We start from the raw sequence: 23,418 nt of genomic DNA, 5'->3' as shown, positions 1-23,418 counted from the left end.
AATCCTGACTTTACTTCCTAGGTCTACTTTCACATGAGCCACCTCTTCCTTCTCAGTGAGGTTATCTCTTGACATCTGCCTGTTTCCATCTTGCCCTTCACCACTTCCTCCTCCAAATTACAGCCAGAGTGATCTTTATGTGTGTAAATACGACCATGTCATTCGTCCTTAAGTCAATCAAAGTCTTCAGTCATCAGCTTCAGGATGACTCTCCATCCTAACTGAGTCCTTCAGGTTCTTCATAATATGAACTTCCTTTGTGATCTGGCCTCCTCCCCATTCACTTCCTCCCAAAGCATCCTGAGTGCCTGTAGTCAACCCACCTAAAGCTTCCCAAATATTGTGGGTTGCCACAAGTTTCCATTTGCCCAGCCCTCTCCCTGCAATGCTTCTCTATCTCCCCCTTGCCTATCAGTGCCCCACTCACCCTTCACAACACAGTTCAAAGCCTCATCTCCTCTAAGCAGCTGTTGTAATTCTCATATCTAAGTCACATACCCCTTCTCTGAGTGTCCTCTGTCCCTGGGATACCACGATGGTAGTAGTTATAGTATCACACTGTAATCTTCTGCGAGGGCAGGGACCCAGCCTGGGCTGTTCTATTCTGCATCCTGGCACATTGTATGTTACTATTAAATGATTATTGAATAAATTAGTCATCTCAGTTGACAAAGAAATAAGGTTATTTCTAACTCTGTGTAGACATTCCTCTCTGACATTAATTGCAATGGATTCAGTGACAAAGGGATCAATAATAAGAGTTTCCTTGTCTGTAGGACACCCTGCATCAGGCTTCCTAAAGAATGCTTTCCTATCATCATGCCCCAAGTAGTGAGGATTTAGTACAGTATGGGTATAAGTATGTATGCAAACATATACATACATAAATGAGTGACTTTATTTGTGTAAAAACAGTAAAGAGAAATGTGTTTAATACCCAGTGACTTTTGAGATATATTGGTTCTAAGAGTAGTTTTGGATGACAACCACAGGAGCATGTCTCCCTTTTGGCTAAAGGTACACCCAGCTTAGAGTGGGTGTCCAGAACACAACCGACATATCTCTTTCTGCATCCAAGCATCCTAAGTGGGTGGGAAGTTGTAACCCTTCAGACCCATATCAAAGATTTAGTTGTGTCCTCTGATGACTCCTATCCCACACCTAGACAGACTAGAACTACCACCCTCTTCGCCAAGACCTTCAGTGGCAGTTCGACTTCTGTTTCATGTATCTAGTACTCTTTATATTTTAATGTTCTTCTCTTAGCAGAGGGCCATTTCCTTCCCATCTCCTTTTTCAATTAAAAAAAAAACTTAGAATTTTCCCACTTAACTTACACACTAACCAACTACCCAAGCTCTCCTAATGGCTACACTCCTCTCACTTGACAGTGCCCAAAAGAGCATTTGGGACCAGTCAGCTCTTCTACTCTAGAATCTTAAAACTCAAGCCAAAAATGTCCCCTAGTGGCAGAGGGGCTTCTGTGAATATTTGAGGTCATAAGAGGGGTAGACTGCCATTTCCTTAAATAAACACACACTCCACAGAAACTTGGCATATGCCATGACTTTAATTGGAGAATAGTAACATATCATGCCAAGTTTTTCCCTTAGTTATCAGAGTGGAACTGTCTGGTTTCACTCAAATAACAAATTTGGTAGGAATAAATCTGATTTGAAGTTCTTTGGGATAAGATCACTAAGAGTAAGCACACTGCCCTCCTATAATTAAAAAGTCAAAAAACAATAGACGGTGGTGAGCCTGCAGAGAAAAGAAAACACTTCTATATTGTTGGTGGGAATGTAAGCTAGTTCAACCTTTGTGGAAAGCAGTGTGGCGTTCTTCTCAAAGAATTGAGCTACCATACAATGCACCAATCCCACTTCTGGGAATATGCCCAGAGGAACACACATCACTCTACCAAAAAGACATCTGCACATGCACATTCACTGCAGCACTATTCACAATAGCAAGAGCATGAAACCAACCCAGATGTCCATCAAAAGTGCACTGGATAAAGAAAATGTGGTACATATACATGGTGGAATACTACGCAGCCATAAAGAAGAACAAAATCACGTTCTCTGAAACAACATAGATGAAATTGGAGACCAATATCATTCTAAGTGAACGATCACAGAAACAAAACACTGGATACCATGCGTTCTCACTAAACACTGAGAACACGAGCAGAAAGTCAAGAATAACAAACACTGGTTACACTAAAGGAAGGAGGGAGGGAGGAGAGATAAGGGGCACACAACCACTATTGGGTACCATGTCCGTTGGGTACCATGTCCACTACCAGGGAGAGAGAGGGCTTGCTAAAAGCCCATACTTCACCTGCATACAACTTACTTATGTAGCAAATCTTCACATGTACCCCACGCCTCTAAAATAAAAATAAAATAAAAAGCACACTGCCGTCTACACATCTGTATCCTCAGTCCCTAGCACAGTGCCAGGCACGTAGCAGGTGCATGGTAATAGGACTGGCCTAAAGAAGGGATTATGGGAACTTCCAGACTCCTCATAGCTGGGCCAGTGACAAAAGAGGGAGTAGGGCAAAGGAAAGCAAGATCATTGTCTCAGGATAGTAGTCCAGAGCCCGGATTTGCCTACAGACACAGTGGTGCTACCTCAATTTTAGACATTGTTGAGGTTTTTTTTTAGGTTTAATAAAGGAGCCAACCCAAAAGGGGCAGGACAAAGAAGGTGGTATGCCTCCATGAAAGCTCAGTAGGAGAGAAATCTATATTCTAGAATTCACCTCTGAATCCTCAAACTACTGATCTTGTCGTAATAAATAAAATATATCACTGGAGTGAGTGTTTTGCGTTAACAGAGATAGCATTGGGTACCCAATCCAAAATCAATATGGAACTCTCTCTCCACACCTCTAAAACTGATCATAGGCTTCTTACAAAAGCCTACAACAGCCTGAGATCCAACAGACAATGGAACTCTGATCATAAAAATTATAAGCACGCCAACCAGATTCTCAGGAAATCATTCTAGGAGGTCGGAGAGCAGGAAAATGCAGACTACTTAAAACAATGAAAGGTTGAAGAAAATGTTTTTCCCTCAATAACTAAGGAATCACAATTTCTGTTGAGTCACTTAGGTATACATAGTTCTTGAAAAACAATGATTGTACTTTTTAATTCTTCAACAAGGATTTACTCCATTTGTGGAAAAGGACATATTTTGACTTTGCAGAAGTACATGGCATTCGTCAACAGCACACTTAACAAGACATGCCCCCAGAAAGCCCAACTTCATCAGGAACATTAAACTAGTAGTGCACTTTAGTTCAAAGTATATTTGTTGAGCACCAAGGACACTGTGCTAGGTTCGAGCAATATAGATTTGAATAAGACATGGCTGTTCTCATAAGTTCACAACCTATTAGGAGAGACAGAAAGCATTTATTTAAATATAACATTTTCTCGGAGTACAGAGTATTCAATTCAGCAAAACTAATGAAGGGGTCAAAAATAGACAGGGAAGGTTTTCTGCATGATGAAATAACTGAGTTAATCTAGAAGATTGAGCTAAAGTTGACTAAAGGATAAAGATGGAGAAGAATTTCCAGGCAAAGGAAACGGCATGATCAAAGAAAACTTAAGTTGGTATTTCCCAACTAAAATATGTCAGATGAGGGCATGGCCTTGTCATATGACCACAAAGGCATTGTAGGAAAAAGCAATTCAAGAGATATGCATTGAAGACAGCATGTATTTATAGCACAAATCCAGTTTTTTAGGTGTTAATATGTAAAGCTCTAGAAAAATGTGATTATTGCCATAGGGGAACACATTCCTTTGATTTTTTCTAGTTCAAAAAAATTCAGCCTTTCTTCTAGTCTTATGGCCAAGTCCCTCATCCTGCCTGGTCTTTTTTTCTCTCTTCTTTTCACTCTCCACCTCCTCCTCACATTTTTGTGCTGCTTAAAATAGCCATCATCTATCTTTCTTCACACGTTTTGTCATTCTGCTAATCCTAAGGATTTAAAAACACATAGACACACATGCACTCACACACTTACAATCATATGAAGACTCCATATGTTGAACTTCGTGATTATTTTATTATTTTAAAAGATCCCATCGCAGCAATCTTCATTTTAAAAGTAGTTCCAATATTTACGTGTAGACATTTTGTGCACTGATGAAAACTGAAGCTTATCCCAACTTGTTAAATATGGTTTACTATTACACCATTTAACATGTGTGAAATGTGATTTTTCTGTTTGTTTTATTTTTTAAAAGAAATCCCAACAAATGTAGATGTTCAAATATAGCACTTTTGGCTTGTATTTGTAAAGAGTGTAGAATGAATGGAGATTTGATAGAAAAATATCCAGAGATGGCACCTCCCTTATTTTTTTTTTATGATCTTGTGTAATAAAGCTCCTTGCCTGGTAGCATTTTTATATGACATTGAATTCTAGGATCTCACAGGGTTAGTTTTTGTATGACCTGAATGTCAAATTAGAGGCCAGAGACCCTATATATATTATTCGCTTGGATTTGTTTCCCCTTTGAACCTCTTTTAACATTCCAGTAATGTCACTCAGTTAGAATTTCTTTTTCCCCATTTTATAGGACACAGTCATTTACTTCCACAGCATCTCTGTGTTAGAGTTCAGCAGTTCCCTCTGAGCTTCAAGGAAGTGCTTTAACTTATACAATTAGATGTCAAGATACTAATGACCCCTTGCTCTTGAAGAATGAACACTGTGAAATCAAAGGTGACTTGTCTCATCAAAATACGACAGACTTCCTCTTGGGCCTAAGGGAAGATTATGACTTAAAACTCAAAAGGACCAAAGACAACTCCAAGTCAACTTGTGGGGTGGAGGTGAGGAGGTAGTGAGAAAAATAAATCAAAATCCTTTGCCTTGTACTGTATCTCTTTAGAATCATCATTTAAGAAAATGTTCTGAAAAAATTCTTTGAATGTCACTCCCAGATCTGAATCTGATCTTGAATATCCTTTGAGACTGTCTTGAGAGTTAAGACTCAGTATTCAACCTCTGGTCTGTCATACACCATGCTACATAAGGATGTTATTGAAACAATGCTTTCACCACTTTGAACATGGATCTGTCTTGCTATCATTCATAACTTGATTACTAAGGGGATTCTGATGAATTTCTGAGGTTGAAAAGCCGAGAGAATAAAAGGGTTTCTCTTAATCCTCCCAATATGGAGGTCTTAACATGAGTGTCTGTGTCTCTTTTGTCAACCAATGTCTTAACTCTTCCACACTTGAATTCTTCTCCCACAAAATATGTATTATTATTATTATTATCATTATTATTATTAGAGATAGGGTCTCACTCTGTCCTCGAGGCTGAAGTGCAGTGGCACAACCATACCTCACTGCAGCCTTAAACTCTCAGGCTCAAATGATCCTCCTACCTCAGCCTCTCAAGCAGCTGGGACTATAGGTGCATGCCACCAAGACAAATTCATTTAAAAAAAATTTTTTTTTTGGAGAGATGAAGCCTTGTCACATTGCCCATGCTGATCTCAAACTGGCTTCAAGCAATCCTCCCGCCTTGGCCTCTCAAAGTGTTGGTATTATAAGTGTGCACCTGGCCTCTTCTCCCATAAAATCAACAGAATAATGAGAAGCTCATTTCAGGGCCTAACAAGCAGCTACGAGTAATCCTGCTCTCACTTTTCTCATTTACAGTCAAAATGAGAATGGATCTCAGAAATGTTAAAGAGTATTTTGCTTGAACTTACTATTAAATTTCCTATTTCTCACTGCACAGTGGTTGGTACTCCACTTTTGATTAGGGGATTCCTTTTGCACACTCTTTTTGGATTATTTATCTATAAAATGATATCATAAGTATTTAGGGATATCCCTGTGGCCTTCTTGTCATCTCTGCACAATATAAGCAAGAGAATAAATGGTATTTGCAAGTACACACACTTATACACAAAAATGACCAAGAAGAGAGAATGAGACCCACACTTTTATTTTCATAGCTGTGATTGGCAATGTCAACAACTTTTTTCCAATGACTCCACCTAGTCTACAAAGGCCAGTCTTCTCAGCTCTTGGGGCTAGTCTAGGTGCCCTTGATCCTTGAGGCTAGCCATCCAAAGTCAAATAGGTCTCAGCGGGCAGGGAGAGGTCTTGTCCAAGTACTGTTGATTGGTATTAATCACAGCCCACATTCCCAAGGAGGCAGGCGGTGAAATGAACATGTGTAAGGCAACAGTAGCTATTATCATAATTTCTAATTATGACTGTTTAGAGGTCTCTCAAGAAACATAATTAAGTTGAACATGCCAAGTGATAAAGAAAAAATATTAATCCATCTTCGGTCCTTTTCTACCCCCCGCCAATAACTCTTCTCTCTTCCTGAATTATCTGTAAGATCCTCCACACTCACTCTGTGTTCTCACAAGTGGTGCTGTCAAAGGGAATTTATTCCTCAGAGGACAAGGCAGTTGGCTGGGAACCCCAGAGCTGCTGCAGGAAGCCCAGGATTCCAGCTAAAGGGCCCTTGATTGCAAATCTTAATGATGACAAAAGAAATCCAAACACGGTGGATGAAGAAATATAGGACCTTATGAAGTAAGCATGCGGGCCTTTCAGTGCCCTAAAAACAAATAAGGCAGAAGGGGTAGTGACAAAGGCCAGGGCAGAAAACCCTTGGCATTCTGGGTAAAGGGGAGGGTGGGAAGAAACATCAGACCTTGCAGAAGTCACACTGCTTCTAATCATTCTGCTTGGTAGAATTTTTGTTGTTGTTGTTACTAAACTTCACTGACTACTATCTCTCAGAAAAAAAAAAAAAAAAGAAAGAAAGAAAAGAAAAGAAACAAGCAAACAAAAGCTACCAACAAATGGTTGAATCTGGAATTGGAAGACACCAGCTTGCCAACTTGCTGCCTCGTCACCCCATACTGAGCATAGAACAGGTTTGCAAGCTTCTGATGCCCCCTTGGCTCCAACCTCCGACTGCAGGGCAGTGGATGAAGGGAAGCCATCCTTTCACCCCTTCCCCAGCTAAGGTCATTCTGAAGGAGTCTCCCACGTAGTAGCAAAGTGGGTCTACGAGATGCAACCTTCCCCCAAGTTATCTCTGATCGAGGACTCTGAAGACACCAGGCTTGTTTAGAAAGTCAGCCACCACTCTCAGCCCTCACTGGGGGCTCAAGATCATGAGGAATCAGAGTAAGGATTTGCTTCTGTCTGGGCTTCAACTCCTGGAAAAAAGGCCATTATGCCCAGACCACAGACTGACCTCCTGGGACTAAAGATGTACCTGAGTTGTCTGGAGACCCTGTGGTTGCTCCTGGGTTGCTACGTTGCTCCTTCAGCTAAAACTATGCTGACCCAGAGTGATATGTCAGACAAGAAAAGGCAAAACAGTGACTCAGTTCAATTTCCTCTCTCAGGGGATCGATCTCTGCTGACCATCAGTAATGAGGAAGGAACACAGGTGCCCTGGATAGAAAGCCGAGCAGAGAGGCGGGCAGGAGTGATGAAAGTCATTTGGGCTCTAACATCCAGGGCATGGGCCACCTGGGAGAAGAATGCTTTGCTTGCTTTTGAAGGTAAATTTCATTGGAATTAAAAAAAAGAAGCTAATATGCAAAGCAAACCAACTTTCTATCAGGGAGAAGCTGCTACCCTATATGTATTCACAAAGAAAATTGTTTTCTGAAGGTGAAGTGATAGCACCAGGAGTGATCTCTACAGAATTAATTACCGTGAGCGCTTGGAAGGAGGATGATAGAAGACCTTGAAACTCCTCACCAGCTACAGGTCAGTGCCCATCTTCGGTGACTTCATCATGATATACCCAGAACAGCAAAGCTTTAACCCGTATTCATCCAAGAATGCCAACCCGAGGTGGGCAAAGGTAACTCCAAAGTAACTGTTAGCATTTTCCCAACCTTCTGAATGACCAGACTTTCTAAGGTAAAATCTTTATCTTTTAGGAGACTCTCAAGGAGGGAAGAATTTAACTGAGCATGTAACAAACACAGATGGGAGACAGAATGAATAGAAGAAACTTTTCCACCAGTTATCTCTACTCTGATTGGAGGATGAATCAGGATGGCAGAAGATGAGGGGGCCAATAGGGGCTTATTTTTGATGTACCTCTCGTTTTTTGGAGACAGGGTCTTGCTCTGTTATCCAAGCTGGAGTGCAGTAATGGTGCAAACATAGCTCACTGCAGCCTTGAACTTCTGGGATCAAATGATCCTTTTGCCTCAGCCTCCTTTGTTGCTGGAACTACAGGCATGAACCACTGTGTCCAGTCATGTTTCCAGTTTTCTATTAGACATCTCCACCTACTTGTCCCATGAGTACCTGAAACAGCACACATCTGGACCTGAATTCATTCTTTGCTCCGCAAAAGTCACTTCTCTTTTTCTCTTCGAATGAGCAAGACCCTGTCTCAAAAGAGGGGGAGGGAAGGAAGGAAAGAAGGACAGGAAGGGCCGGGCTCGGTGGCTCAGACTGTAATCCCATGCCTTTGGGAGGCTGAGGTGAGTGGATTGCCTGAGCCCACGGGTTCGAGACCCGCCTGGGCAGGAGAGACCTCATCTCTACGATAAATCAAAAAATTAGCCGGGCGTGGTAGCACGCACCTGTAATTCCGGCTACTCGGAAGGCTGAGGCGGAAGGATCGCCAGAGCCCAGCAGGTTGAGGCTGCGGTGGCCGGGAGCGGCCACTGCACTCCAGTTTGGGTGACAGTGAGACTCCAACTCAAAATAAAAAAAAAAAGAAAAGAAAAGAAAGAAGGAAGGGAGGGAGGGAGGGGAGGGGAGAGAGAGACAGACAGAGGGAAGGAAGGGAGGGAGGAAAGAAGGAAGGGGGGAGGGAGGGAGGGAAAAGGAGAAGGGGGGAGAGAGAGAGAAGGAGCACACAGGCTGGAAACACAGGGGTCTGGAGCCCGGAGATGGGTCTGGGCTGGCAGTTCAGAATTTTTTTTTTCTTGAATATTTTATTGGAATTCTTTTGATTAAGTCAGGTATACTTACATAAAGTAAAGAAAACATAACAAATTCTCTGTACTTGATGTGTCCCCAAATTTCTAGACAAAATCCCCCCCTCGATAAGTCAACAGCTGCTCACACAGGTTGATATAGGAAAGATGTAAGTTCCTAGGATCTGCCCAATACCAGATATGGGACATCCCTTTAGTCAGGAAATTCCACAGCAACCAAGGAGTAAGGGCAGAGGCAGTTCAGATTTGAGATTCATTTGCCTTAAGGAGCAGGTTGAGATTGTCCAAGGGAAGAAGAGGGAGCTAGAGCAAGGCCTTCAGGAGCACGAGTGCTTGGTAAGCAATGAAAGGAAGTAAATCTGTTAGGGTGAATGAGGAAGAGGACAATCAGGTGCCACAGAAGCCAAAGGAGAGGAGAGTCGAGCTGCCTCTAGGGAGACGTGGTTTCAAGGCTTCTCCACTCTGCAATCAGGCGTGAGCGCGCTGGAGGCAGCATTCAGTGGAGGGGGAGGGAGTCCCACGAGAACAAGGAGTGTGCGTTTCTGGCCATATTACAGTCTTGTACTGGGAAGGTTGTCATGAGTGAAAATGCAAATAACTGTGAGTCAGAGCTCTTTTAGCATCCGGCTAGTGGGATGCCACCTGTCCTCCTGAAGTCCCAGCCATCGTCCCCTCCTGGTGCTGCAGTGTAATAACCAGATTGGGGGTGAGAACCCGGGCCCAATGGTGGGTGTGTTGGATACTGGAGTGCTGGGCACCCAGGACAAGGATCCATCCGGGACAAAACCGAGTAATGAGTGAATGTCTCTTTCGGGTCCCCTTGGTCACCCGTCCTCCCTATGTGACCCTTGCACTCTTATCCTTAAAACACACTTGGCAGAAGCTAGTTTAAGGTGATCCTGCAGCCATCTGTGACCTGAGGAAGAGTGGCACGACTTGGAGTGTAATGAAGAACTTTCAGAACTTTCTTAAGTCACTTCATGACGTCCACTGCCTGGCCACGCCAGTAGTGATAGCTGGCAGCACTCCCAGTTGAACTCATGGAAATAAAATGAAGGGAAATAAGATATTTCATGGCATTGAAGAGGGTTCTCTGCAGGGGATCTCCTTCTTCTTATTCCTTTCTGCCCCATCCATTTAACCCTGCCCCAGCAATATCATATTTACCTCAGGCACTTTAGCTTACAAGGCTCTTCCAAGGCAAAGAGGCTTTGGTATAAAGTGGGAAAAGAGTGATCTGGTTAAAAACTAATATTAGGTTACAGGGGCCAAAAGTCAGCAGGATTGGGTGAGTGACTGAAATGGAGTTTGGCCTCAGTGTCAAGGGTGGGGCGGGGACTGGAGAGGTATGGAATGAAGGAGGGCTCCATGGTGACACTGAGGCTTGGGAGGCCAGACATGTGCAGACCATGTGTGGGTTCCGGCGAACTCTCTGTAAAATGCTCACTTCAGGTGCATTGTCACTAGAAGGCACCAGATTGCTATGTGTTAACTATGTACTGAGAAATAAGACTAAATTTCTATTATGAAGTAAGAGAGGTAATTCAAGCGCCTCATTTTCAAACAAAGAAACGTAACGCGCTATAAAATGGAATCATTTAAACCCTCAATAGTGTTGCCCGCATAAGGTTCATTCCAAATGGCAGTAGATGAAAAACCACTGCGTTTTCAAAGAGCCCCTTGTCAATGCCCCACAATGTCTCATTTTCCTCCACTTCTTTTCTAGGAGTTAAACTGCTGGAAGGGGAAGGAGGGGGAGGGAAGTTTTGCAGGGTGCATAAATTGGGGATTCTTGGAGCCAAGGGTAAGAGGGGATGACATGGTAAATTTTGCCTTGTTACTGCGTGATGCATATCTCTCCACCCCAAGCCCTCCCCCGCTCAAACTCTTCAGTGTCGCCATGCATTAATCCTCTCATAGTATTGCTTGCTGTAAAGGGCATTATTCAGGGTAAGGGAGCCCTGCTAAAAACTCTGCCCAAGATCCAAATCAACAATGCACACATGACCTTCAGCAATCCAGCACCTTTGTGGTAACTAGAAAGCAAAGTTCTAACCTTTTTGGAATTACCTCCACCTGAATGTACCTTCCAATTTACCTGAAAAATCACCACAGTAACACATTCTGCAGAAACCCCGAGTTTCAGGAATGGCTAGTACCCCTGACTGTCTTGCTCCCCTGCAAACCTTCAGCCAATTACTAAGATGCTGGCTCCCTCTGCTACAACTGCATATAACCCTCCCTTCAAAGCCAAATGTTAAAAAGCTTCATCCATATTAACCAGCTCCCTTTGGGAAGTGTTAATTGGAAAACCACATAATGATATCTGTTTGCTAGAGAGAACATCTAACCGAGGCAGAAGTGACACAGCAAGGAAGAGCAGACCCCAGGTGCCTCAGCTCCCCAAAACATGACCGTCTGACCTCAGAAGAAGCAGGTGCACCCCAGCTCTGCAGCAAGGCGCTATGTCAATCTGGTGAAACAAGAATTGTCCATGTTGCAGATCTGACCCCCAGAAATAGGAAGGATGATACCCTTTCTCTCTGCATAATCTCAGATCTGGAGTTGAGCTGAGTGCTGAAAGGAGTCCCGGAGCCCCCTTGATTCTGTGTGTGTGCATATCCCAGGAACCCTAACCCACAGCCATCTAACTTGGGGGGTGCTGTGCATGCTGCCTCATTCTAGCCACTAGAGGGCAACAGAGTCACATCCACTCCTCCAGTTCCAGTTCCAACACCTGAAAGAGGAGTAAGTTGTACACAAATTCACTGCCATGTTCCTAACATCGAAGGCTCTGGTAATTACCCATGAAAATGAGGAATGCAGAATCTGCTACTTTGTAGAGTTGCCCAGGTTTTGCTTTATCTTGTCAACTTGTCTCTTCAAGTTGGCTCATGGCTGTGAGCCAGCGACCTACTGAGTTCTACATCGTCAAGGGTGAGTATTAAAGTCCTCCTATTACTCATTCTGATGAAGCTGGCAGTTGTAAGTCACCACCCATGTCTTGCTTAGATGGCAACAATATGTCAAGAGAGATGGCCATGGTCACCCCCTGCATTCTCTTGAGCCACACACACCCTTGCGTCTCCCTGACTTATGGACACGTGGCATCCCTTTGAAAAAACTTGGAAAACACAGAATTGGGTCGTGGGTGGAAGGTGGTGAAGGAGAGGCCTCCTTAAACAAAAGGGAAAGAAGAAAGTCCATTCCCAATCCATAATCTTATTGTTAGAAAGGCCCTTGGAGATACCTAGTCCAGCAACCCCAATTCACAGGCAGAGGAAATAAGGCACCAAGTTTTGATTGTTGACCAAAGTCAAACTATGTAATAACAGGTCCAGATCTGGGCCTGAGGTCTCCTAGGTCCCTGGTATATTTTTTCCTGTATATCACGGAACTTCTGTAAGGGCTCTGTGGGACACATAATAGGAATGGAGATAGAAACTGGGGGGTGGGGGTGGAGAAGAATAGTATTTTCACTATGTCCTGTGCAATTAGATTCAGATGCCCAAAAAGAATTAGCAAAGATCTCTTGGTCATGAGAAAGATGTTAGCCAGTGACATCCAGGGAACATTTTGTGGTTATACTCCCTATTTCCCAATAAACATAGATACTCAGGTAAAGCAAGTTGGCCTTAATTGAGAGCCCCATATGCAAACCATGAAGTTAGGAAAAGGGATTCTTCAGTTTTGGTAATCACATATAGCTCTGTACGATAAATTTAAGACAATATTACTTCTCTCTCCCAGGAATAAAGAGGATTTTACCTTTAATTATAGAGAAAAAATAATTATGTTCTCTGAAAGGAATTTCAGACACCAGTGAACAGTTTGAAGGGACATTTTATTTAGGGGGCTTTATCTACATATTTCTGAAGTCAGACCAGTAAGTTCCCCTCTTCCTCCTTATCAGGCTGAGCCTGCATATATTACAGCTCCTCAGACGCCCTCATAACCCATAAAATCCTCTTCAGCCATATACTGGCCTGTATCCGATGGTGGTCAGAAGTTGACCTCAAAACCATTTCCAACCTTTCAGAAGTGAAAAGAAAAAAAGTACAAGGAAGTTCCCCAAGGCGTCCTGCCTGTCGGTCTTGAATCCTCCCAGGACTTTTCTAGCTGCCTTGTGCTGCCTGATGTTGAACAACAACAAACATTTTTGCAGCTTTTTCCTTGCTCTCTGATCTCCTGTAGCCATCACTTGAGGTATTTTCTCTTCGTTTTCATTTATTAATTTATTCTGTTGAGACTATGCCCTCAGAGCCCTGGCAAGGGTGGAAGGGGGGTAATGACATTATTAATGAAGTTATGATATGACTTAGAAAGGCAATGATGATGCAAGGAGATGAACAAAAGACAGCGGAGTAACTGACTAAGAAAGCCCGTGTCTTTCCATCTCACTTCAAGAATTCCCAGGTGTGTCCCTTGCCATTTTCTTCTGCGTGACCTCTTGAGGTCCCTTCCACCTCTTTCTATGGCTCTTTAGAACCATTATGTACAGAAATCTAACAGTTCAGCAAATTGGTGTTATCAGGGGTGGAATAATGATCATTCATTTTATTAGTGGTATAAGGATTAGTAATAACACACGTCTATAGTGCTTTTACGAAAGCACTTACACATCTATTATCTCACGGAATTCTCACAACAAACCTGAGAGGTTGCTGGAGGTGATATTATCACCTCTACCTCACAGCTGAGGAGATCACAGAGTTAACTCAAGCCTCCCCTGGGCCCAGGGCTGCTGCAGGACTCCACCAGGGCTCCGCCCTTCCCTCCCCACAAGGGACTCACTTGCCCTGAGATCAAGCTCTCCACCTCCCTTCAGGAACAGCTCAAACAGCAGAGAGAGCTGGGGGGAAAGCAGCATCCAGATGGAATCTTAGTTTCCTATCCTGATTTTAGTTCTGTGTCTGGAGGTGCAGGGTGGCAATAACTCCCAGGGCAGTGGCATAAGAAACAGAGATGGAACCAGAAAGCGGTCAGCACCAGACAGCTTTAACCAGCGTTTCTCAGCCTGGACGCTATTGACATTTGGGGCCGAAGAATTCTGTCCTGTGCCTGCTAGGAGGTTTAGCAGCGTCCTGGGTCTCTACCCACTAGATGTCAGTAGCACTCCCACCTGTCCCCCGTGTGACAAGCAAAAATGTGTGCAGCAATCGCCAATTGTTCCCTTGGGTGCAACATTGCTCTGGGTTTAATCTATAATATTACGATATTTAGCCTGTCTCTCAATATCTCTGTCTCCTGCACCACACCCTCTTCCAGGAAGGATTTCTGAGATATTCATGCTCACCTAAGATTGCCAAAAGTCCATCTCTCTAATGAGTTTGGACTTTGATTATCTTCCCAAAGAATCATCAGGGGACAGTTGTCTTACTTCTTGGATCCTCAGTTTCCTCACTTGCCAAATGTGAATTATACCACTCACCTTCCAGATTTTTTAATGAGAATCAAACAAGATGATGTGTATGGAAGCTGAGTATGGGCTGTTTCACAGAAAGCATCTAGTAATATATGACCAGTATGATTTTGGATGAATGCAAGGCTTTGGACCTAGCTATCTGAGGATGATCCCTCTTCAGGGAGAGTTTGCTTCTGCCACCCCTCCAGTCCACCTTCCTGCAAGGCCCTGCCAAGGTCCCTTCTCAGCCCCCCAGCAAAATCACTGCATGCCTAGGGCAGGGGGTGACCCCACTCCTATGAGTGCACAGGACTGTACTAGCTGAGTGACAAGCTCTGCTTCTCTTTTGGCAGAGCAGAAATTGTCATGAACTGCAGGGACATTTATCTTTGTGTATTCAGCCTTAGGACTTGCTCTCAAGCTTCACATGCCTGTTCCTTTCTGGGTATAATTCTCTACAGGATCTGACCACAACCCCTTTTACTCTTCTGATCACAGACCCCTTTCCCCCTTGTGTACTATTCTTCTTTCTGTTCCTAGAGCCACCAAGCTTGTCCTTACTCAAGGCTCTGCCCCTACAGTTGCCTCTGCCTGGAACGATTTTCTCCTAGAACTTCTCATGGTTATCTCTTTTGCTTCACTGAGGTCTTGGCTAAAATGTCACCTCTTTACAGAGGTCATCCCTGACAACCCAATCAAAGTGGTCTCAACCATCTAGACATCCTTTATTGCATTATCATCTTTCATTTTCTTCTTAACTCTTTTGCTTCTTGTCTGTATATCCCCTTACAATGCTCACTTCATGAGACCAGATACTTCATTCTGTTCGCCACCAGAGCTTATATATTTAGAACAGTGCCAGACTAGTAGTAAACAGTCTAGAATATTTGTTAAATAAGTGAATAAATAACTTCCTCAAGGGTGTAGAGTTACTCCCATGGCCCCCGACACTGGCAGACAGTAGGTCCTCAGTTACTATTTATGTAATTGACCTGAAGTATTCGTGGAGCACCAGCTATGATTTCTGGAAGCTCCTTTGCCTGAGAGGATAGTTTTGCCCTTGAACAGCTGTCTTCTTAAAGAGAAGAAAGCATAGCCCACAGTGGCCTCTTGAATTCCTCAATTCTTGATGGCTTAAATTTCCACTGACACAAAGTAGTAGGAGTTGGCCTGGAATGGGGCGACTGGGGGTAGACTCCTGGCCCTATCAGGAACCCAGAATTGTATTTAGGAAGGACCCCTGAGGAGATCCATATCACTAAAGGAGTGAAGCCATTGGTTACCATGAAAACCATTCCAGTCCTCAACAGTAGTATTGACCGTCACTCACCATGACCTGAACAGGTAGTCCTGAGGTCCAGACCTCCTATTTTCAAGTTTCTTTGCTCTCCCACTAAGAGACGCCCATCAAAGAGCAGAGGTCAGAACTGCAGTGACATCCGGTGGGTTTAGGGTTAGGGAACAGAAATGTCAACACCTGTCCTGCCATCTGGGTTCCACCATGCAGACCCTGCCCTGGGAGCCAGCCAGCTGCACGGTCTCCAGAAGCCCTCGGAGCCCTTGTCCCTCAGATGGAGGCTTGCCGTGGAGGCGCGCCCTCGACGCTGGCACTGCTGCTTCCACATTTAGACTGCATTGCATTACCTCACCGCCAGCCAATCGGTGCCTGCCAAGGCTCAGCACACACTCTCCCCTTTGCCACAGACATCACCTCATGTCCCACTCTGCCCCTGGAGCATGCTGCTGGCCATGTGCCCTGTGCCGAGGGCCTGCTCTGGGAGGGGTGGCCGGGGGAGGTGGGGAAGGAGAGGCCTGGGCCTTGCAGCCACAGGCAACAGCAGCCTCTTCCCTCCAGGCTGTCCACACCCATGGTTCCAGCATCACAGGAATGCAATACTCTGCATGCCTCGGCCCTTCTCCATGGGGGTGGGAACAGCAAGTGGTTTGGGCAGGGGTGATGAGGGAGTTCAACAGTCTCAGGAGAAGCAGAACCCGAAGTCACAGAACCCTAAACAGCAGGTTGGTGAGATCAGGGGTCTGTGAAACCTCTTTAAAACAGGCCCTCTGTGCTGGGTTAGGACAATGATTTCCCAACCCAGTTCCAATTCCTGGCTCATCCCACCCAGGACTAAATTACAGCCACTAGCATCTCCACTGACAAAACAGAGGAACACAGACTAATATTTAAGGAACTCAGAGGGTGACCAAGGCACACCCACATCGTTAAAGTCTTGGGTCTTGTAAAAGGCACCCGCAAGATATCCTAAGCACTGGATATCTGGGTGGCCACAAGGCTGCTCAGCCCATGCTTGAGAGAGCTGACTCCCAGTGGGGACAGAGAGCAGGGAGAGAGGGGACCAGAGCCTTCACATGGGGCTGTCCCGCCCTGTGCCTCAGGTGGCTCCCAGCTCTTTGGAAGACCTCCATGCTCATTCTAGCAGGAGACTTTCAGAAAAGGGCATTTCATCTTCCTGCGGTCTCACTTCAAAGCTTTTTTCCTCCAGGTAGAACTAGAGATGTTAATATATCTTTAAGTAGAGAAGGGGAGTGGGCAGGGGACAGGGTGGGAAACTATTATAAATCTTCACAGGGTGTTCAATATTTTACACAAACACAGCTCTCCAGCAGCAATAATGGCTCCACAGATGTGCTGCGTGCGTGTATTGTTAATAGCTTTCCACACACCAAGGAGGAAAGTGTGGTCAGGGAACACACAGGAGAAATACTAATGAGGAGAAAAATCAGGTGACTTAAGACTCCCTCCATCCGATGCCCGTGTGCACAAAGGAGGGGCAGGGTCGCCTCCCTCTGACGTCAAACCTGGGCCTCCAGGGCTTCCCACCATGCAAGCCAAGAGAGCGTCGCCAGCAGATGATCACATGGGGCCTGCTATAGATTAACTGTTGTGACTCCAACAGCCCAGTCGATGGGTCCCTAGGTAGAGGGATGCTCTGCTCAGGTATCTAGTTATCTATCCCCGGTTGTCATGCACAATACTCAGCAGGGGGTATTGTAAACACATCCATCAGAAGACCGCTAAGTTAGGGTAGAACAATGGGCTGGCCTGCTGCATGCAGAATGCACAAGGAAGCCAGTCTGCTCTATTTAAAGTGCTAAGGAAATTTTATGGAGACAAAGAGGTGGCAACCTAAGGTATCAAAAAGAAATTGATTCTGATGTCATCCTAAGACAATGGAGGCATCCTCTCACCACTGACTCTCAGGTGATACATCTGAGCAGGAAGACACGTTTCTCCTACCACTACCACAATGCCAGTTGGAAAGGGATTCTTTGAGCAGCAGACAGGGCAGGAATGACCCTTGAGGAGCAAAAGTCAGCAGAAGTGTATCAGAGAACCCATGATAATATCTTCTTAAATCACCCCCCATGCCCAGAGTAACCGTCCAAGGGCATCTTCTTTGGCATCAGGCCCAAGTCTCAATAATCAACTGTGCAAGATGAACCAGTCCTCTAAAATGGGTTAAAAAGAGATCGTTTGCTATCAGCTCCTTAAAAAGCAACAATAATTAAAAGCAAGCAAACAAAAAAAACATGGTGCAGTTAGTAGAAAAACTTTAGCTCCACTTTGCAAAGCTGATTTATTTCCAGCCTTTTTTATTTCATTTATTACCTAAAGGATAATGCACACATTTTCAAGACCTGGTTATAAAAAGAAACCTATTACATAACTGTAATAGGTCTGGCAGCTATTGTTGCAGGGAATGAAGTGGACATCTCATCTCAAAGAAATGGATTCAGAGGTCTGAAGCCTACGCACTCCTTTTGGGTAGCCCAGTGAGCTGATTCCTAGGCAGGAGGGACAGGAACATGCTAGAAGCCAGGAGTAGAAATCTAAACATTCTACAGAAGAAGAGGGAAAAGCTTCTTCTGAATCATTAAAGGAAAGGAGATAGGGAAGGTGTCACTGAATTTCTGTCTCTTCTACCCTTTTATTTCAATTAACAAAACAATTGATCTGGTATCCACTCTTGCAGGTACTGGGTAGAGGTTGTTCAAACAAGCCATGCATGAACCAAGCCAATTCCCATGTTGCAGGACACTGGGCACAACTCCCGGGCCTGTAGGCTACTCTAAGGAAGAACAAGGTTCTAAGTTCTCTCTGGGATTGTAAGAGAAACCCTGAATCATAGAAGTAGAGAGCATCTTTCTAGCTCATTTCTCTCTGTTTACTGCTGTTGAAGAAACTGTGGGTCTCAGAGAGTCAGTGACTTTCCCAGAGTCACATTCGGGGCTGAGTTAGGACGAGAATGCAGGTCTACCACTTTTTTCTCCAGTGCCCATTATACTATGCTACTCAAAATAGGGTCCACAGAGCAGCAGCGTGGATGGCCCCTGGAAGCTGATTAGGAATGCAATCTTGGGTCCCACTCCAGACCCGTGAAATCAGAACATACAGGACAACAAGATTCCCAAGTGACAGTATACACATGAATGCGTGAGAAGCATTGCTCTATCTCACACTGCCCCTGGGCACAGACCAGGGTGACTTCTCAGCAGGGAATCTCTGCTCACCATAGCAACTGACCACTCTACTCCTATGGACCCCTCTACTCAGAATTGGTCTCTGGGATGTTCTTGTGGGGATACAGCTCACTTCCTCTGCAAACAAACCTCTTTCTGCTGATAAGTCGATCTCTGGAGTACCAGTATCACGAAGGCACAGCTAATGAAAGCCAAAGGTCATACAGATCACTGTAGCCCCATCTCTTTTTTTGTAGACTTAGTATTTACTTCTCTGATGATAGTCACTTTCCACCATTTTGTTCCATCCCCTGTTTTTAATTCATTGAAATTCATCCTCCTTAGAGAAAACGGGGCCACTCTTCCTCCCCAGATTCATGCAAGCTTTCCTTTCTGCCCTTAAATTCATAGTTTTCACTCCCAATGAAGAAACTACCAAACTTTCCTTTAGGAATGGTCTAGCTTTTGACCCCAAGTCTCCATGGTCATGAAAATAAGTGTTTCTATGTCCCAGATTCTTATTAAAAAGTACTTTCTGGAACATCTAGTCATTACACAAAAGATCGGTCTATTTCCAGTTCTCTCAATGTATTTGCCAGGACATTGCAATGAGAAAAGATTGAGACTAACCCCGTATTGTACAGGTGAGGAGGGTGGGATCATGGTCCCCTTGTGGACCAGAACCAGAAGTAAGATCAATACTTCTACAAGCCCCACCCTTGGGAGCAGACCATGATGGAAAGGTCCAACTTGCATTTGTCTTTTAAGAGAAATAAAGAGCACCATGAAACAGCACAGGAACTTCCTAACCTTAGCAGAAGATACTTCACAGCTTCAGTTGTGAGCCACCTGCCTGACTCTTGATCCCTTGACTTCATACATTGGTCGTTTCCCTGGTTTTGACCCCCCTTTCTGTCTGGGATAAGCAGCTCAGCACCAATTGCCAGGCATTAAGTCCACTCAATCTTTCCCGCTGGTTCTCCTGCCCCTGGCTACCCTGGGACACCTTCTTGCAGAGACCAGTCAGCCCCCGAGACACAGTTCCTCAGCCCAGGTGGGGAGGACACAGCTGCTGCCCCAGGTGTGTCCTGGCCCAAGAGTAGAACCAGTACATAGACAACTGTGCACTCTCCCCAACAAGCTGATTGTCAAGCAGAAGAAACAAGATAGGACACATGCATAGTAGATTTAACTAACAAGGCAGCAAATGACAAGCACCTAAGAGAATATCAAGCAATACACACTAGAGGAGTCCAGAGGCAAGAGGAGTCATGAAGGCTAAAATCTTTGGTGATTTCATCTGGAAGGTCAGACTCCAACTGGGTTTCAAAGAATGGGTAGGATTGGCAGCAAGAAGGTAAAATGAACCGGGTTAGCCTTTCCAGAAGCTCCATGAGGGAGGTTAGAAGGGCATAGAAGTCTTCTTATGAGTCCTTCAGGAGTAGTAGTTGTTAGCATCCTCTCCTGGCAAAAGAGGCCTCCAAATAGACTCAGCTAAAGGAAACAGCCTGCACAGGAGAGCAGATGTCTGTCCGGATCTCAGGGGTCATGGACTTTCGATGTGGGCTTCTGGAGGCCTCATGGATCTGTAGACCACTGAGGTCCAGAAGGGTCTTACAATGGATGAATGTTACTGCCTGAGAAACCTGGCTGGAAGCCTACATCTTAGAGACCCCAGTTCTCTTCAGGAACCTGCAGACGCCAAGCAGGCACGTTGTTTAAACACTTGGCATCCCCTCCATCTCAGAATGCACCAGATTCCCAAGCAGTGAGAACAGCCAAAACACCACATTACACACACTATTGTGTCTTCCACAGTCATAATAAGGGTTGTTTGTGGAGTTGTTGTCGAGTGTTTTTGTCTTTCCCTCCAATATTTTCTATGCTGAGGATCAGCCTTCTCTTCATGGCTTTATTTTGTGTTTGTATTGATTCGACACACTCTAAAGCATGACAAAAAATACAGCAGAATCCCGAAGTCTCTGAGCCAAGGCAACTGGATATGGTAGACAGAGGATGAAGGAAGCAGCCTCCGGGTCTGTACGGAGCCAAAACACCTTAGATGTACCTAACAATGATGCTTCACAGGTATATATTGACTTTTCACTTGTATTATTTATTTTGATTCTTGCTCTCCTGCTGCAAGGAAGTAAAAGTGGCTCCCGGTTCATAATGTTGCATCTCACAGTCCAGAGAAGTCAAGAGATTATCCTCATTCTATATATGAGAGGGAACCCCCCAGAAAAGGGCCCTTTTTGGAGGTCAGGCCCTTGTAGTACAGGCTTCCCCCACTCAGTAAGTGTCCCATCAGCATCAGTATACCAGCTAGCATTGTTGTGAAAGGCTGTGTTCAGCTTTAGTGAATTTTTTTTGGAGATTCTTTCAGCATGTTTGCCCATTTCATAATGGGTGACTTACAAGTGCACCTGCCCATACTGCACTGAGTGTTCACCCGTTTTTGACCAAAAATGCCATGACCTTTGTGCCCCCATCCTCCCTATTCACTCAACCTCTCCCTGAGTGACTTTTTAATGTTTGTTTCCTTGATGACAATTCCTAAAAGGGAAACATTTTGCCCATGTGGAAGAGGTGAAACAAAAACAGAAAAAGCACTAAAAGGCATCAAAATTGATGAGTTCAAAAACTCTTTTGAGCAGTGGAAAAAGCATCTTGATAGGTATATTGCATCCAGTAAAGACTACTTTGAAGGTGACTGAAGTGTAAACATGTAAGAATAAACACACAATTTTTAAATAAATGAGTACCAGGGTTTTGGGATCCCCCACCCCCTTGTAGTCACATAGTAGCAGAGCCAAGTCTAGAACTCGAGGTTGCTCACATCCCAGTCCTGTATACTTTCCAGGCTTCATCAGGAACCAGGAACCCAGGGAAAGATTAAGGGAGTAGAGGGCTCCTTACATTTAGCTATTACCTTTCATTCCAAAGAGAGTCAATTTACATGTGAACAGATGATAAGAAAATGTATACGTCAATAACCTATGCAAAGGTGTGACATATCGAGAGAGGAACATTCAGGAGAACTATTGGGTGATGAGTATGGTACAAAAATGTTTCACTTACATTCAAAGCATCAAACAGTCAGTTATTCAAAACAACTAGGGTGTGATCACAAGTAAGCAGTGAAGCAACCAAGAATATTAACTTTACCCTGCACAATTCAGGTACAGAAGCTTATACTAAAAAGAAAAAAAAAAGGAAAAAAAAGAAAGAAAGAAGAAAGAAAATAAATACCGGAGAGTCCCATTTGGTTATATACTATTATGTTTATTTATTGACTCTTGCTTTGTGTACATTGTTAATCATCTTGGTTATTTCAGTCTCTGCACAAAATCAAGTTAAAATTTTAAAAAAGAGAGATGGGTCTCATACTAGCTATAGCTATAAAAATAACTGCTGACATTCAGATAATGAAGAAGAAAGTAAAAAACTAAACATTTTTAGGACATCACAAATGGTAAACAACACAAAACACAGAAACATGATAACAAAAGCCCTACATTCAACATAGCGATAACTATATTCATGATAATGCCCTAAGTCTTTGAAAAAGGTTAAATATGGTTGATAGCCTACAAGACTTTTAAGAAAATGGGAGACTATTAATTCATTTTGAAAAGATGATTGGCAGACTAGCTCAGATTAAAAATAGTTTGAAATGTGAAAATGGATAAAATCTGAAAATTTCTCTTAGCAGGAACTTCAAATTGTCCAAAAATGGGAATTTTTTTTTTAGAAGAATCTTTTGGAGGTTCTCAAACTTTAGCATAAACAGCATCACCTACAGGACTTATTAAATCAGTGGATTGTTCATCTCATTTAATCTTTACCATAATCCTGTGCTATTGTTATTCCCACATTCCATAGAGTGCAACTAGGTTTCAGAGAAGTTGGCTGATTTGCCCAAGGTCACACCTGAAAAGCTGTTGATTCCATGAGTTGGGGGCGGCACTGAGGATCTGCAGCTTTAACAAGTTTCCTCATGATGATCTTCAGCTGGTCCATAGAAGATGCGTTGAGAACCATGACTTTAGAGGCTAACCAGGGAAGTAGCAACAGCAAGAGGCAGACCAGTAAACAGATGCAAGAACAAGCTCTGTGGGAAAGGCCAAGTTCTCTTTTCTGACATTCCCAAAAGGACAAACATTCCCATGGGCTCCATGACTCTTCACTAGGAGTGAAGCTGCTATGCTGAATGCAAGACCTGGCGAATGGATGCCGGTTGTTTTTCCCTAGGCAAGCTTTGAACCCAGGATCTTTAGAGAAGCCCAAAAGGCCTAACTCCCCTCTTTTAAGTTTTTCATCTAAGACTCTTCCTGGGAGAAAATGTCCCAGGCCTGTGTGGGATATCAAGATCCTTCTCCAGCACCAACAACATGTTCTATAATTCCTCAGGCGAGCACCGCCAGCCAATGTTGTCACAGGCACAACCCCGCAGGAGCCTATAAAATCCTGATACACAAAATGTGTTGACATTAGTAATCTCATAAAGATGGATTTGCCGTTTGCTCAAAAGCTTTCAGT

The 23,418-nt window shown here is 44.0% G+C and overlaps 1 protein-coding gene across 1 annotated transcript in view; it reads right to left on the bottom strand.

Annotated features, from left to right (window-relative positions):
* The window catches only part of LOC103266161 (neurexin-3), a gene marked incomplete at its 3' end in the record, with an annotated part of 585,480 nt that overhangs the window by 211,221 nt on the left and 350,841 nt on the right, over window positions 1-23,418 (bottom strand). The window lies entirely within an intron of this gene.

The sequence above is a fragment of the Carlito syrichta genome, unplaced genomic scaffold (genome assembly GCF_000164805.1).
Source record: "Carlito syrichta isolate Samal-C Ts95f unplaced genomic scaffold, Tarsius_syrichta-2.0.1 Scaffold307033, whole genome shotgun sequence".
Lineage (NCBI taxonomy): Eukaryota > Metazoa > Chordata > Mammalia > Primates > Tarsiidae > Carlito > Carlito syrichta.
This window is presented reverse-complemented; position numbering and strand designations above follow the sequence as displayed.